The following is a 13,906-nucleotide window of genomic DNA, read 5'->3' on the forward strand; positions in this document are numbered from 1 at the left end:
GGAAGGTCGGTGGGCGGTTAACTCCACGAGTGGACACAAAGGCATCTCACCGCCGGCCATACAGTTCAGTTTATGGAGCACGCGGTGATGTACGAGGTCCATAGTTCGCAAACGCGCATTGACCTATGTGGTCCCAAGATTCCCCCCTTTTTGGTCCAAAGGGCGGATCAGGACAGTCTTTGGGCTAAAACAAGGACCATAAAACTAAGAGGTACTACAATGTGCTGGTGCGTCAGACAGAGTCATTGACAGACTGAGCTGGGCCGGCACATGACCACTAGTTAATATGTGACCAAGTAAGAAACAAAATACAGAAAACCCAAAAAAAAAACATATAACATCCAAGAAAATTCATAGCAACCTTGAGGTCTCATAAAATACATTCTTAGGTCATACAGTCAGTGTGTAGCTTATAAAGAATGTGACATACTGCAACACTCAGATAAATATGTGAGGTAGACTAAAATGAGAACTACTCTTAGGTTTACAGAATAACAAAGAAAATGTTGCTCACCCCCTTTAGACAGGTGTGGTACATTCACGCTTGGAGTCTCCCCGAACGCGGTTACGAGGCACACCGTAGGTGAGCAAGTGCATCTTATCTTGGAGTTTATTAACACGCCTGTAGGCGGAATAAGCTATCACGGCCGTGATGAGCCATTCCATCCCCAGGGCGACCAATGTGCAGATTAAAGTCGTATAATCTGTGTCAATGTAGCGTCTTGGGCGTCAAAGTAAGTTCACGCGGGTTTTGTGTGAACTTAGCAAATTTGGTTCCTTCAATCAGTAATTGTTGGTCAATTTCTAAATCGAAGGCAAAGTTACAACCCCGGAAAGCGTCCATGATCTCAATCTCTGAGTCATGCTGTTCGAGGTTGAGGTGATGGAGTGTCAGGTTTCTAGTTCAAAGTGGAAATGCCTACCGTCCTTTCAAATACCAATGTTCAGCATCGACTTAAACCTATAGATGTGAGGTGTCACAATTATGGGAACATGTAACAGGAAACCGAGTTCTAATTTTCTGCATCAACGTGAATGGGAATTGCACTACCTAGGCTGTACGCTAGGTGGATTTGTGAAAGGTGCACAGTAGAGGGGTAGCAGCTGTCAAGCTATCTTTGAGCAGGTCCAGTGGTACCAAGTACGGGGAAATACGACTTTCAACCAAGCTGTCCAGCGTGGAACTTACTTCCCTGAGCAGGTCCTGCATCAAATCTCTCACCACTCTTGTGTACACAATATCCTGATGTATGGTTTCAGACAAAGTCTTGATTGCACGTAGAGATTCATTAATCAGAGCAGAATGTAGGTTGACAGTTACAAGAGTACCCTGTAAGGTTTTAGTAAGTACTTCCTGTTAGCGTTCTAGGAGGAGTTTCTCTTGGTTAGTGAAAATGACGGCGGGGGGGGCTTGGTTCTTTGTCGGTTAGTACATGTTAGTGGGTTAAACGTGCACTTTCCCCCCTTTTCCATTTCCATGCATAGAACTATGTAGCGACTACGTCTACCTCCTGCGGGGAGTCTGGTCTCTGTACCCGCGGGGATGGTTTGACGTAGGGTTTGATTTGGTTTGCATGCACCCATTTGTAGACAGGCTCCTGTCTCGCTTTGGTGATGCGTAACCTGTATGCAACTGGAGAGAGTTTTGCCACGATCTCAAATGGTCCTGACCAGCAGGGCAGGAACTTCTTAGCTTTGCGTGCCGGTTGGGCGAACCGAAAGTAGAATACTTTGTCACCCACCTCGTATTCGCGGCTGGTTGTCTTTTGGTCGTAGTAGGCCTTAGCGCCTTCTACGTTGGTCTCCAGTTTCTTCTGAGCGTGCGCGAACGTAGCTCTGAGGTGTGTTTTCAAGTCTGCCACATACTGATGAGCGGTATAGGCAGTGGCAACACTGACATCCTCTGGGTGATACAGGAGGTGCAGTGGTAGAGTCATCAGTCTGCCGGTCATCATCTCAAAGGGCGTAACCCCAGTGGATCGCTGTGGAGTGGACCGTATGGCCATCAGGACCAGAGGGAGCTTGACGTCCCAGTCCTTCCCAGTGGAGCAGACGTACTTTTTGAGCATAGAGACGACCGTGCGGTTCATCCGTTCGACCTGTCCGGATGACTGTGGGTGATAGGGGAGGTGGAATCTCACTTCCACTCCCAGAAGTTCAAACAGGGACGTCATTACACTGGATGTGAAATGAGTTCCTCGGTCAGAGTCAATGCAGAGTGGAAGTCCCCATCGACTGAAAACGTGGTTAATCAGCAGTACAGCGGTTGTGACGGCTGTATCGTTTGGCGCTGGAAGGCATTCCACCCACTTTGTGAAACTGCAAGTTACAGTTAGCATATATTTGTTTCCTCTTGCCGATTTGGGAACCGGTCCAACCCAGTCGATCTGCAGGTGGGACCAAGGGAAGGTTATTCCCCTGCGTTGCAGTGGTGCTCTAGCAAGCGGCTGGGAGGGTTGAAACTGGGCACAGACGAGGCAGCCTTGGACATAGCTGTGTACGTCCTTGGACATCGACGGCCAATATGCTACTTCTGTCAGTGACGCGAGGGTAGCTTTTGCTCCGCGGTGACCTCCAACCGGAGTGTCGTGGGCGTAGGCAAGCATGACTCCTCTGTGGTCAAGTGGAACAACCCAGCGCGGCGGGCTGTGATCGTCACGCATGTAAACTAACAAATCGTTTTGTAGTTTCAGGTGCGCGAGTTGACGATGCAGGGTTACCAAATCTCGGCTTGCGCCAGTAGGTGGTGACGGTTGTTCAGGCATCGGGCCCTTTTGGAGAAGCTCGCGGATGAGCTTCAGGTCAGGATCTTGTTCCTGCATGGTGACTAGGTCCGCGTCCTGTGGTTTTCTGCCTAGAAACACGGGTACCTCAACGGTCCGAGGTTCGTCTGCCTGGCTAGCATGGCGACGAGTAATCGCGCAGACCTCGTGAACGGCCTTGGGTGGAAGCCACTCGTCTTTGAATTCCCAACAGGTTCCCTGGTCAGCACCGAGCTTAGCAAGGCGGTCAGCTTCGTCATTACCATCTTTCTCCGGACCTAGGGTCCTGGAGTGACCTTTGACCTTTTTCCAGTAGACCATTATGCCTTTCTCAGTGGTGAGCAGATCACACGCTAGGAATAACTCCGAGTGTTTCACGTCTCTGTTCCTGGCGTTTTTCATGTGGTTCTCCTTCCACATGGGGAAGTGAGAAATGAAGCTGTGTCTAGCGTAGTTTGAATCTGAGCAAAGGACGATTTGAGTGATGTCCAAGGCTGCCGCCTGCTGGAGGGTTATCAACACTGCAGCAATTTCGGCGTACTGACTAGACTTTTGGCCCAACCGGTAGTGATTTGGTTGCTTAGTGTCACAGTCCACCCAAACGACTCCAACCCCAGCACGGAGCTGGCCTTCGTGAAGGTAGGAGCATCCATCAGTGTAAACTTTCGGAAGCCCTTGGCAAACATTCTCATCAAAGTAGCGATGATTGGATGCGGTTGGGTAGACTGCGGCAGGTGTGTCCAGGGGGCCCATGACGGAGTCAGAGTCACAGTGCTGGCAGCCTGCTAGCCCTTGTCCTAGCGCTAGCTTGGTGTTCTGACCATACTTGACCTCAATGTTGTATCCTTGGAGCACCATCATCCACGTCGCAATGCGGCTGTTTGACACTCTTCCTTCGCGAAGTCGCTGGCTGTTTAGGAAGGTGACGGGCTGATGACACGTTTCAATGATCACTTTCTGTCCACCGATGTAACTACAAAAGTGTTCGACGGCCCAGACTGTAGAGAGGAGAGCTCTCTCGCAGTCTGAGAATTGGAGTTCCACCTTGCTCAGAGGCTTGCTGGCGTATGCCACAACTCTCATGTCCTGATCGTGTTTCTGCTTCAAAGCAGCGCTCAGGCAGTGAGAGGAGAAAGTAGCCTCTATGTAGAACTCTTTATCCTTGTCTGGGTAAGCCAGACAGGGTGCGGACGCCAACTTCTGTTTTAGGAACTGGAAGGAGAGTTCTTGGGGTCTGTACCACACGAAAGGTGTGTCGTTCTGAAGCAGCTCAGTGAGGGGCCTCGCTATTTCAGCGTACTCCTCAATGAACTGCCTGGAGTAGTTGCAGACTCCGAGGAAGCTCCTGAGTTCGGTCAGATTAGCTGGGGCTTTGATGTCCTGAATGGCTCTAATGCGTCCCGCTTGGGGCTCGACTCCATTAGGGCCAACCAGCAGTCCAACATACTCCACTTTGGTTCGACACCACTGTCCCTTGAGAATCGCCAATTTAGCTCCGGCGTCAGCGAGCTGTTGCAGCACGTGACGGAGTTCGGCCAGGTGCTCCTCGAAGGTTCGACTCCTCATCAAGATGTCATCGACATATATGAGGTTCCCTCTGGAAGCAGCATCTGACATGGCTTTGTGGAGGAAGATGTTGAACTCGGCAGGTGAGTTAGAGTAGCCAAAGGGGCAGCGGTTCCAAGTATATTGGCGATTTCCAAAGGAGAAAGCCAGTTTATACTGGTCCGCCGGCTCAACCTTCATGGTCCAGAAGCCGTTGGCTACGTCAACCGTAGAGAAGAAACGAGCATCTCTGACTCTGGCTAGCTCCTGATCTAAATGGATCATAGGCCACCTGGAGAGAGGTACTTGTTTGTTCAGTGCGCGATAGTCTATGGTGAGACGCCATTTCCCAGTCGGTTTCAGAACCGGCCAGATGGGAGAGTTGTAAGTGGAGTTACACTCTCTGATGATGTTTTTCTCCTTCAGCTGATCGAGGATCTCCTGGATCGACTCATAAGCAGCGAGGGGAATCTTGTACTGACGTACAAAAGTAGGAGGGGCATTCGGGTTCGTTGGAATGCGAACCGTATGCAGGTTTGTGAGTCCACAGTCCAGGGAGTCCCTGGATAAGATGGACTGAAACTCATAGAACAGGCTTCTAAGCGCTGCTCTCTGCTCCTCTGACTCCAGCGCATCCGCTTTGTCAAGCTGCTGGCTGACTTCGGCCTCGAAGCCGTCATAAGGTTCAGAGGAGGAGGGTCTCTGGTGTTCCGGGCTTTCAACCGGTGACTCAGGGGGTTGAGTATTTATTGCAAAAACCGTTAGACACTGACCGCCGTCAGTATCTAAGGTTGCACTGCAAATGGGTTCCTCAGGAAGGGCTTCATGCCGCTTGATGGTAATCATTTGTGAAGGGAAAGTACTGAATGTGTCTGCACCAACCTGTCTGTCGTTCAAGAACAACGGAAGTTGTCCGATCACGGGGACTGAAAGTTCGAAGTCATGGAATGAGCTATCTATCAGCATGCCCAAGGGCTTTCCTGCTGGCAGGTGGATAGGACTCTGGGTCGGATTTTCGACCAACAAGTACGCAGAACGATTGTTCAGCTCCAAGAGTGGCGTGCCACAGACGGCTAAGTTGAGCTCCAAGAAGTGTGGTGATGGCTGGAAGAAGGCCTGTGTGCCTGGCAGCTTCTGATGCTTCATCAGAGTCAGACGAACGGGCACTCCTTTGACCTGTGGGGGCAGAACCGTGCTGGCCTCAACCACTGCACGGCAGGCCTGTGGAATGGTCTGACCGGACAGCAAGTGTTCAGGGCCTTCTGAGCCAGGCTCAGAGGATGGTGTGGCCCGGGCCCAAAGGACTTGATTGCAAGTGTCCAGCTGGGCACCGAGTCGAACCAGCAGATCTGCTCCGATGAGTGCAGGTGGATCAAGCTGTGGTATGATGCTGAATGTATGTGTGAGCTGTCTTGCTCCAAGCTGGATAGTCAGAGAGCAGACCTCTGGCGCTTTCAGGAGCCTCTGCGGCCAAGTAGGTGACAAGAGCCGATGGCTACGTGTCACACTGACCAGAAGGGGGTCCTTCTGACGCAGGTGTTCAAACATCTGCTGGCTGATGGCTGACTTTTCCGACCAAAGAGCAAGGCGAGCATCTGAGATGTGGGTGCAGTTGATGGTAAGACCACCAACTATGTGTGGTGCATATGGCTGCAGGCTGACGTTCTTCAGCGAGCAGAGAAAAGATGAATGTGTGCAGAGCGGAGTTCCAGGAGCGGTTTCGTGCCTTTGCAGGTGGTCCTCGTCTGTGGGAGCCGTAGGGAGGGGCATGACCTTGGAACAAGGGTTTTGCGGCTCACTTATGCTGACTTCAAGAATGGAGGATGGTCGGCTGCTATCCGGGTTCCAGGGCTTAGGTGTGTCCACCTGGGCCCACAGTTGACCCTTCTGGCAGTCGATGAGGGGAGCTAGACGTTCAAGCAGGTCCTGACCAATGAGAAGTGGTTCAGTGTCTAGCTGGCAGACATAAAACGGGTGAACCAGAGTCATGTCTTGGAAGGTGATGTCCAGCCACGCCCGGTGAGTGATACACTCCCTGGTCTGGGTGTAGCTGGTGATTTTCAGGTCACAGGGCTCTACCTGGACTGGTTTCCCGAGCGACCGCATGGTGTCAGACAAGCGATGGAACAGTGTGGAGCATATCAGGGTGATTTCTGAGCCAGTATCCAGCAGAGCATCAACCTGTATGCATCCACCTACGTTGGTGCTACAGTACAAACGGCGAGCATGATCATGGTTTGTTAAGTCACCGAGGAACTTCAGAAATTTAGTATCTGGTTTCTCTGGGGGGTAGATTTCAGGAGACTCCTGTGGTCTACCAGTAGTGTTTCCCCAACTGATCAGGTAGGTCCTGGCCACGCTGGGGGGTTGAGCCACGCCTAGTCATGCGGACGTTGGCTCTGGGTCTGGCTTCTTAGAAGACGACTTTGGTGCAGGGGTTTCTTCTGCAGATCTCAGCTGTTCCTTCTGTTTAGCTAGAAACTGCTGAAACATCTCCTGGACGTCGGCTTTGGTCAAGTACTCACCTGCGGACTCGTGTTCGGGACCTACCTGTGGGCGGCGCTCCTTAAACCTTCCACTGTTCCGACCTGCTTGCCGTTGGTTTTGGTTGGGCCACTTCCTGTCTGATTGTCCAGACCTAGGCAGCCAATCAGCACCCCCCTTCCCCTGTTGAGGAGATTGGGACTGCTCTCGCGGTTTAACAGGTCTAGGTTTAGCAGATTTTGGCTTAGTGGGTGGAGCTTCTGTGCCTTCGAGCTCCAAACGCGGCTCGGCGTCAGGAGCTAGGTGCATGACGCGGTGATGTGCGTCAGGCTTTTGGGGCTTTCCGCCGGCTTCCCAAGCCTGTTGAGCGTATCTCCTAATCTCCTGAGTTGTCAGTTTTTTCATCCGACAATACATTGAGACTTCGGAGCGAACACACTCGTGCAGGTTGTGAATGAACAGGGATCTGAAGGCAGGGTCTTCCTCGAGCCCAGGGCCGTTTCGACCTTGGAAATAAGCACTTTTGAGTCGGCGATAATACTCTCTGGGGGGTTCGTTCCTCCCGTGTTTGATGGAGAAGGCCCCCATTGTAGCTGACGCAGAGTCTGCATACGTGGCGTATTCATCTCTCAACGCTCGGCAGAGCGAGGAGTACCGATCTCGAATGTCAGATGGTAGAGTTTCCATGAAACCGTGCACCGTTCTAGATGTGGTTTTCCAAATTAGCTTGAGCTTTTCCCTTGAAGAGGGTGCTGGAAGATCAAGCAGACAACGTTCTATCTCCCGGAGATAATCGTCGACATTGGATTCATTGGTGTTAGGATCAAAACGTTCTACGTCTTTAGCTAGCGATTCAATTTGACGTACACGGAGCCCTGACTCACGGTACGGCGCGTCATCCTCTGACTCTGACCCACGGTCTGTCTCAGAGTGCGCTGGATATCGCTGGTGTGCTCTGGGCTCCCAATGTTGACTCCTGGGGCCCAAATCGGGGTTCGGCATGCTGTGGCGGGCTGCTGGCACGTCACGTGGGTGTCTTGGGAGGTCCTCCTCCCGGGGCACGTCTGCGTAGTGCAGCCTGCGTCTTTCAACTGGGGCTTCTGCGTAATACACTTTGTCCGGATACGGACTGGCGTATGATGCTTGGTCATGCAGCTGGTTATCGGCATGCCGAATACCGGAGTAGCTAGGATGGGTGGATGGTTGAGGTGCAGCTTGGGGTGCATAACCCCAATCGGCACCTTGCACCCTTCGTGGACTGGGGGAGCGGTCTAAATAGAGGTGCCGCTCAGCTGGTCGACTTCTCACTGATTGAGAAGGCCGTGAAGATGAGGGTCCAACCTGGGATTCGAGGGTGAACTGCTCTCGGCCCCTAGGTGGTCCTGAATGCCCTATAGTGTGTGTAGGGAACGGGGCCGAAGGTTGGAACAGATGAGCTTCATCTCTCCCCTGCGGCGTGCGTCCGTCCCGAGAGTCCTGGTGTTTCCCCCCTTCCCACTGTCTGTTGTCATCAGCAGAGGGGGGCGGGGTCTCCTCCCCATCTTCCCCAGAATCGGTGCGGGTGTCGTCTTCCTCGATCAGCCTTCCATTTCGCTGTTTTTCAGCTAGCATACTCTGGAGGTTCATGATCTTCTGACCACGTTGGAGTCCTCTCTGATAGAGGATCAGGCCTAACTTAGCCAAGTGAACCTGGATTGGTTTAGTACCATCCGGGTTTTCTATTTGATCAAGTACAGCTTCTAGCTCGACGCTACGCTGTTCTTCAGTGAAATCCCTAGAAGGGTAGTCGGGTTCTCGAGCAACCGCGACCAGTTTGGACAAAAATTGTCCAGAAAGTAGGCCAGGTTCATAGTCGTGGGCCGCAGCGCCACCTGGTTGCTGGGAGTTGGTCAGTTCACTACTCTGTCCCTCCATTTTAACAACCGAACCAAAATAGCCTAGTAGAGCTTCTGCAGATAGCTCAAGCTGCACCTTTTGGGCAGCAACTGCTAGCTTTGTAGCAGAAAAACACTAAATTAACCTTTGTGCGCACAGGTTTTAGCGTTTTAAGATTGCACGGAATGCCGTGACTGACGCTTAAAATACTATTCCTTTCAGTATTTTAGCAAAAGCTGGTGCGTTGCCGTAGCAACGTCTTACAACACTTGCAGTGTTAAATATGCTAGTTATTCCTTCAGAATATTAGCAAACAAGGTGTTATCAGTCTTTGAGTGAAGGTTTCAGTTAGTTATAATAGCCACTGTGAGTTAAAGTCGCTAAATTAGCAGTTAATTTTAGCCTAAAAGGGTTAGTCAGAATTACTTACACGTTGCACCTTTAAGGAAAAACTGAATTTTAACCTAAAAGGTTAGCCAGAATTAATTACACGTTGCACCTTTAAGGAAAAGCTGAATTTTAACCTAAAAGGTTAGCCAGAATTAATTACACGTTGCACCTTTAAGGAAAAGCTGAATTTTAACCTAAAAGGTTAACCAGAATTAATTTACACGTTGCACCTTTAAAGAAGCACTGAGTTACTGGTGAGAGTTCGATGCAGCTTCCTGCTCAGCGAAATCAGCACCACTCTGTTGCTGGTTCAAGGCTGAACAACTGATTATTTTTAATTCAAGCTCTTTGGATTTATTTGTTTGTTTGTGCCGGATAGAAATCTCTGTGTATCCAAGCCTCACACGGCCGCACCAATAAAATGTTGGGGTTATTAGGAGCGAACAATTCGCAAGCGTTAACTTACTTTTGGATTCTTCAATAAATTCTGTAAATATGTAAATATTTACTGATTTATTAATTAATTAAGATATTCTTAGATATACGGGGCACCATTCCCCTTTTTCCGGGGAAAAATTGAATCCAAAACTCTTATCAGTCTTTCTTGAAGTTCGTAGAATCCTTGGAGCAGAGACTTCTCTTCGACACAACAAAGCTACTGGAGACGAAAATCTGAATTTTATAACGTTTAATTAACAATTTGTCAAATGAATAAACAGTGGAATAGATGAATAATAACCGTGTGATATGATTGAAGATGGATGTGTTTGCATGTGATGGAGGATGTATGAATGGGGTCCTTTGTTCTCACAAAGGAGTAGTGTGTATGTGTGTGTGTGTGTGCGTGTGTATGGATTCAAAATGGAGTCTTGAATACAAGATGGCTGACCCCTTTGTCTGGCTAAAGTGTGGGTGGCAACTTGCACTTTAACTTCCAAAGCACTTAGAATCAGTAGTAACTTAACCTTAAATCACTCAAAACATTTAAAAAGATCATGAAACAACACAAAAGATTAATCACAAATTAATATCTTTTAGTTTCAGCCTGGCCATGACAGAAACCATTTTAAGATACCAAACAATGATCAATAAGCAGTTTATTCTTTCAAAATGACCCGACGGACGTGTTTGGGACGAAAGAGGAAAACACGAAGCTACTTTTTAAGCAATAGACGCGGTTTATTGCTTATTTGAGACTATAGAGGAAACGGGAGAAGAAAAGGAGAGAAAAAAATGAGTTTCCTGATCACCAAAGCAGCAAGGCGTCCCCCGCTGTTATGACTTGACGGTTCTCCGTTTTTCTCCGCAGTTTCCGGCGTCATCCGTCGGTTTGATGCTTTCTCCGTTGTTTGGCGTTCACGAGTGTTTCTCCACGGGCTGGACAGAGACAGCAAAGTTTCTTTCTGTGCTGAGTTATAACTTACAGCGTTTCTGAGAGCTGGATGGAGTTGTTGTTTCCCTCCGCAGTTCTGTGTCCTCAAACATCAGCTGGAGGGGAGCAGAAACGAGCAGATCTGATGGGCTTGCAGTTTAGTTTCCAGCAGTTCCGTGGCTCAACTTGGCACTTAGAGCTTCCGCGTGCTCAAGTTGTCGGAGCGTCGATAATATGGCGTTTAAAGCGTGCCACAACCCGTGCACGCGCATTGGGTCCACAGCGCGCGTGTGAACGGGACTCGCGAGCGCAAATATACATGGCGAGAGGTCATTTGTGCACTGAGAGGGAGCAAACTGTGTCTGTGAGCGCACAAGGATGTGCACAAGTGACAAACCTGCGTGCGCGCGTTGTCAACGAGCACACGGCAGAGGAAAACGTGCGCGCGCGGCAGCCTCTGTGCGCGCTCGGCAGCCTCTCTGCGCGCTCGGTTTCTGACTCCTGCTCGCTCGGCTGTAAGGGTTTTGGCACTCTGGAGGCGTGGCCTGTGGCAGATCTTCTCTGTCCTCTGATTGGTTAGTGTACCCCGCACTTTACCCTCTACCTATCTATACAAAAAAGTCTGCTATTCAAGCAGTTGCTGGCATAGCTCAGTTGGAAGAGCGGGTGACTCTCGCCCCGGAGGATCCGGGTTCGAGGCCGGGCAAGGAAAATGCAGTAGATGTCATGTAAATTTTTCTTAATTTCAGGTATTTTACAGTTGTGACCGTTCAACTGTCATTAAACGTCCGAATGTTTGCTGGGCAGTGTTTTAAAAAGTGCACATAAGCTAGATGGTTTTAACCATAGAAAATTACATTTTTTGTGATACTGGAAAAATACATACTGAAATAAAACTACTGATTGAAAACTTTATGACTGTGGTTGTACAATATATGACTCACTAATACACTGCAAACTCCCTTAGAGTGGGGCTTCCAGAGAGAGAGAGAGAGAGAGAGAGAGACAGAGAGAGAAAAGTTCTTGCCTCATTAATGAATTGTTTATTTTTTTCAGTATTTAATTGACAAATTATCCTTTCAAATAATTAATTGATGAGTTACATAATTGTCCATTTAGAATTGTTGAATGGACTGAGTCAAGTTTGGTGCACTTTATATATTTCAAAACATGTTTTTTATTTTATTTTAATGATGCATATAAATAATTTAAATGTTAATTTAATGAAATATTTCTATTTTTTCATTACCTCACCCTTGTTTTGACAAAAACGGGACCTTGCTGGATAATATCATGGAGAAACTATTTGTTCACAGTACATGGCTCAGTGAGGATCTGTGTAAAGGAGGAGATACTCAGAAATCTGTCTGCAGATTGTTACAACCCAGACTGGAAGTGGTGGGCTGTAATAAGAAAGGAGACCAAACAGAGGAGTGGGGGTTCAACAACTGATTTATTTAACAAAAGTAAGGATTTACTAAAGCAAGTTAGTGAACAGAAAATGGCCATCTCAAGGTTTTACTCGGATGTCCCTCAGCAGGGTGCAGCACTGTTGAAGGTCATCTGAATGAAAGCTTGATATGCAGTTTCTTTATGAAAGTGTGTAAATATACAGTATGGTTGCCGTACATATGTTGAGGTTCTCAGACATCAGGCTTCTTTGCCCAGGCCTTCACTAGTGGGCTATTTTAAAAGTTGGTAAGGAGAAAAACCACAGCATATAGCTGATTGTTTACAAATGCAAGGAGGGGAATAACAATCAAAATGCTTGTGTTCTTGGACCAGATGAATGGAGCGCTCCACATGCACTCAGAGATGTTATGGCTTCTGTTTCTATAACTTTACATGCAGACATTTGAGGTTTGCCAGAAAGGAAAGCTGGCCTGTACACTTTGCAGGGCACAATGTCATCAATGCAGAAACCCCTGTCTACCAAGATGACCATCTCTAGTTGTAGCATTTTCAACACACCAGATTCCCAGGTTGGTCGCTGATAGTTCCAGCATACAGCGCTGAGACAAAGGTCACTGGCCTATGTGGCACAATCCAAATGAGCCTCTTCAGAGTGCAGTTGAACTTGAGGAAAATATATGACTCTGGAAGAGAGGGGAATATGGCCATTGACACCTCAGATCAGTGCAGTCAAGATTTACTGGTGTTTGGGTAGTCCTGAACGTGTTGTGATGCCCCCACCATCTCATTGGGTTTTCATTTGTGTTTAATTGTGTTTTTCTTCTGTTGTAGGCAGCTGGTTAAGCAGCCTTGGAGGCACCTGGGCTCAGGGTGTGGTGCTGCCTACAAAGCCTACTGTTTTTCTGCTTTCACTGGGTCTCTCCTGTGTGGTGGAGAGTCCTCACTGGCCATTTTCTGTTCACTAACTTGCTTTAGTAAATCCTTACTTTTGTTAAATAAATCAGTTGTTGAACCCCCACTCCTCTGTTTGGTCTCCTTTCTTATTACAGCCCACCACTTCCAGTCTGGGTTGTAACAATCTGCAGACAGATTTCTGAGTATCTCCTCCTTCGGTACACAGATCCTCACTGAGCCATGTACTGTGAACAAATAGTTTCTCCATGATATTATCCAGCAAGGTCCCGTTTTTGTCAAAACAAGGGTGAGGTAATGAAAAAATAGAAATATTTCATTAAATTAACATTTAAATTATTTATATGCATCATTAAAAAAAACATGTTTTGAAATATATAAAGTGCACCAAACTTGACTCAGTCCATTCAACAATTCTAAATGGACAATTATGTAACTCATCAATTAATTATTTGAAAGGATAATTTGTCAATTAAATACTGAAAAAAATAAACAATTCATTAATGAGGCAAGAACTTTTCTCTCTCTGTCTCTCTCTCTCTCTCTCTCTCTGGAAGCCCCACTCTAAGGGAGTTTGCAGTGTATTAGTGAGTCATATATTGTACAACCACAGTCATAAAGTTTTCAATCAGTAGTTTTATTTCAGTATGTATTTTTCCAGTATCACAAAAAATGTAATTTTCTATGGTTAAAACCATCTAGCTTATGTGCACTTTTTAAAACACTGCCCAGCAAACATTCGGACGTTTAATGACAGTTGAACGGTCACAACTGTAAAATACCTGAAATTAAGAAAAATTAACATGACATCTACTGCATTTTCCTTGCCTGGCCTCGAACCCAGATCCTCCGGGGCGAGAGTCACCCGCTCTCCCAACTGAGCTATGCCAGCAACTGCTTGAATAGCAGACTTTTTTGTATAGATAGGTAGAGGGTAAAGTGCGGGGTACACTAACCAATCAGAGGACAGAGAAGATCTGCCACAGGCCACGCCTCCAGAGTGCCAAAACCCTTACAGCCGAGCGAGCAGGAGTCAGAAACCGAGCGCGCAGAGAGGCTGCCGAGCGCGCACAGAGGCTGCCGCGCGCGCACGTTTTCCTCTGCCGTGTGCTCGTTGACAACGCGCGCACGCAGGTTTGTCACTTGTGCACAT

The 13,906-nt window shown here is 48.2% G+C and overlaps 1 protein-coding gene across 1 annotated transcript in view; it reads right to left on the reverse strand.

The window, feature by feature from the left end:
• The window catches only part of LOC129157212 (uncharacterized), a 52,292-nt gene extending 41,368 nt beyond the window's left edge, over nt 1-10,924 (reverse strand). The window contains exon 1 of the mRNA XM_070547674.1: nt 10,826-10,924. The gene's annotated coding sequence lies outside the window, so the exon portion shown is untranslated. The remainder of the gene's footprint in view (nt 1-10,825) is intronic.
• Nucleotides 10,925-13,906: the final 2,982 nt, after the last annotated feature.

This window comes from Nothobranchius furzeri, chromosome 19 (assembly GCF_043380555.1).
Source record: "Nothobranchius furzeri strain GRZ-AD chromosome 19, NfurGRZ-RIMD1, whole genome shotgun sequence".
Taxonomy (NCBI): Eukaryota; Metazoa; Chordata; class Actinopteri; order Cyprinodontiformes; family Nothobranchiidae; genus Nothobranchius; species Nothobranchius furzeri.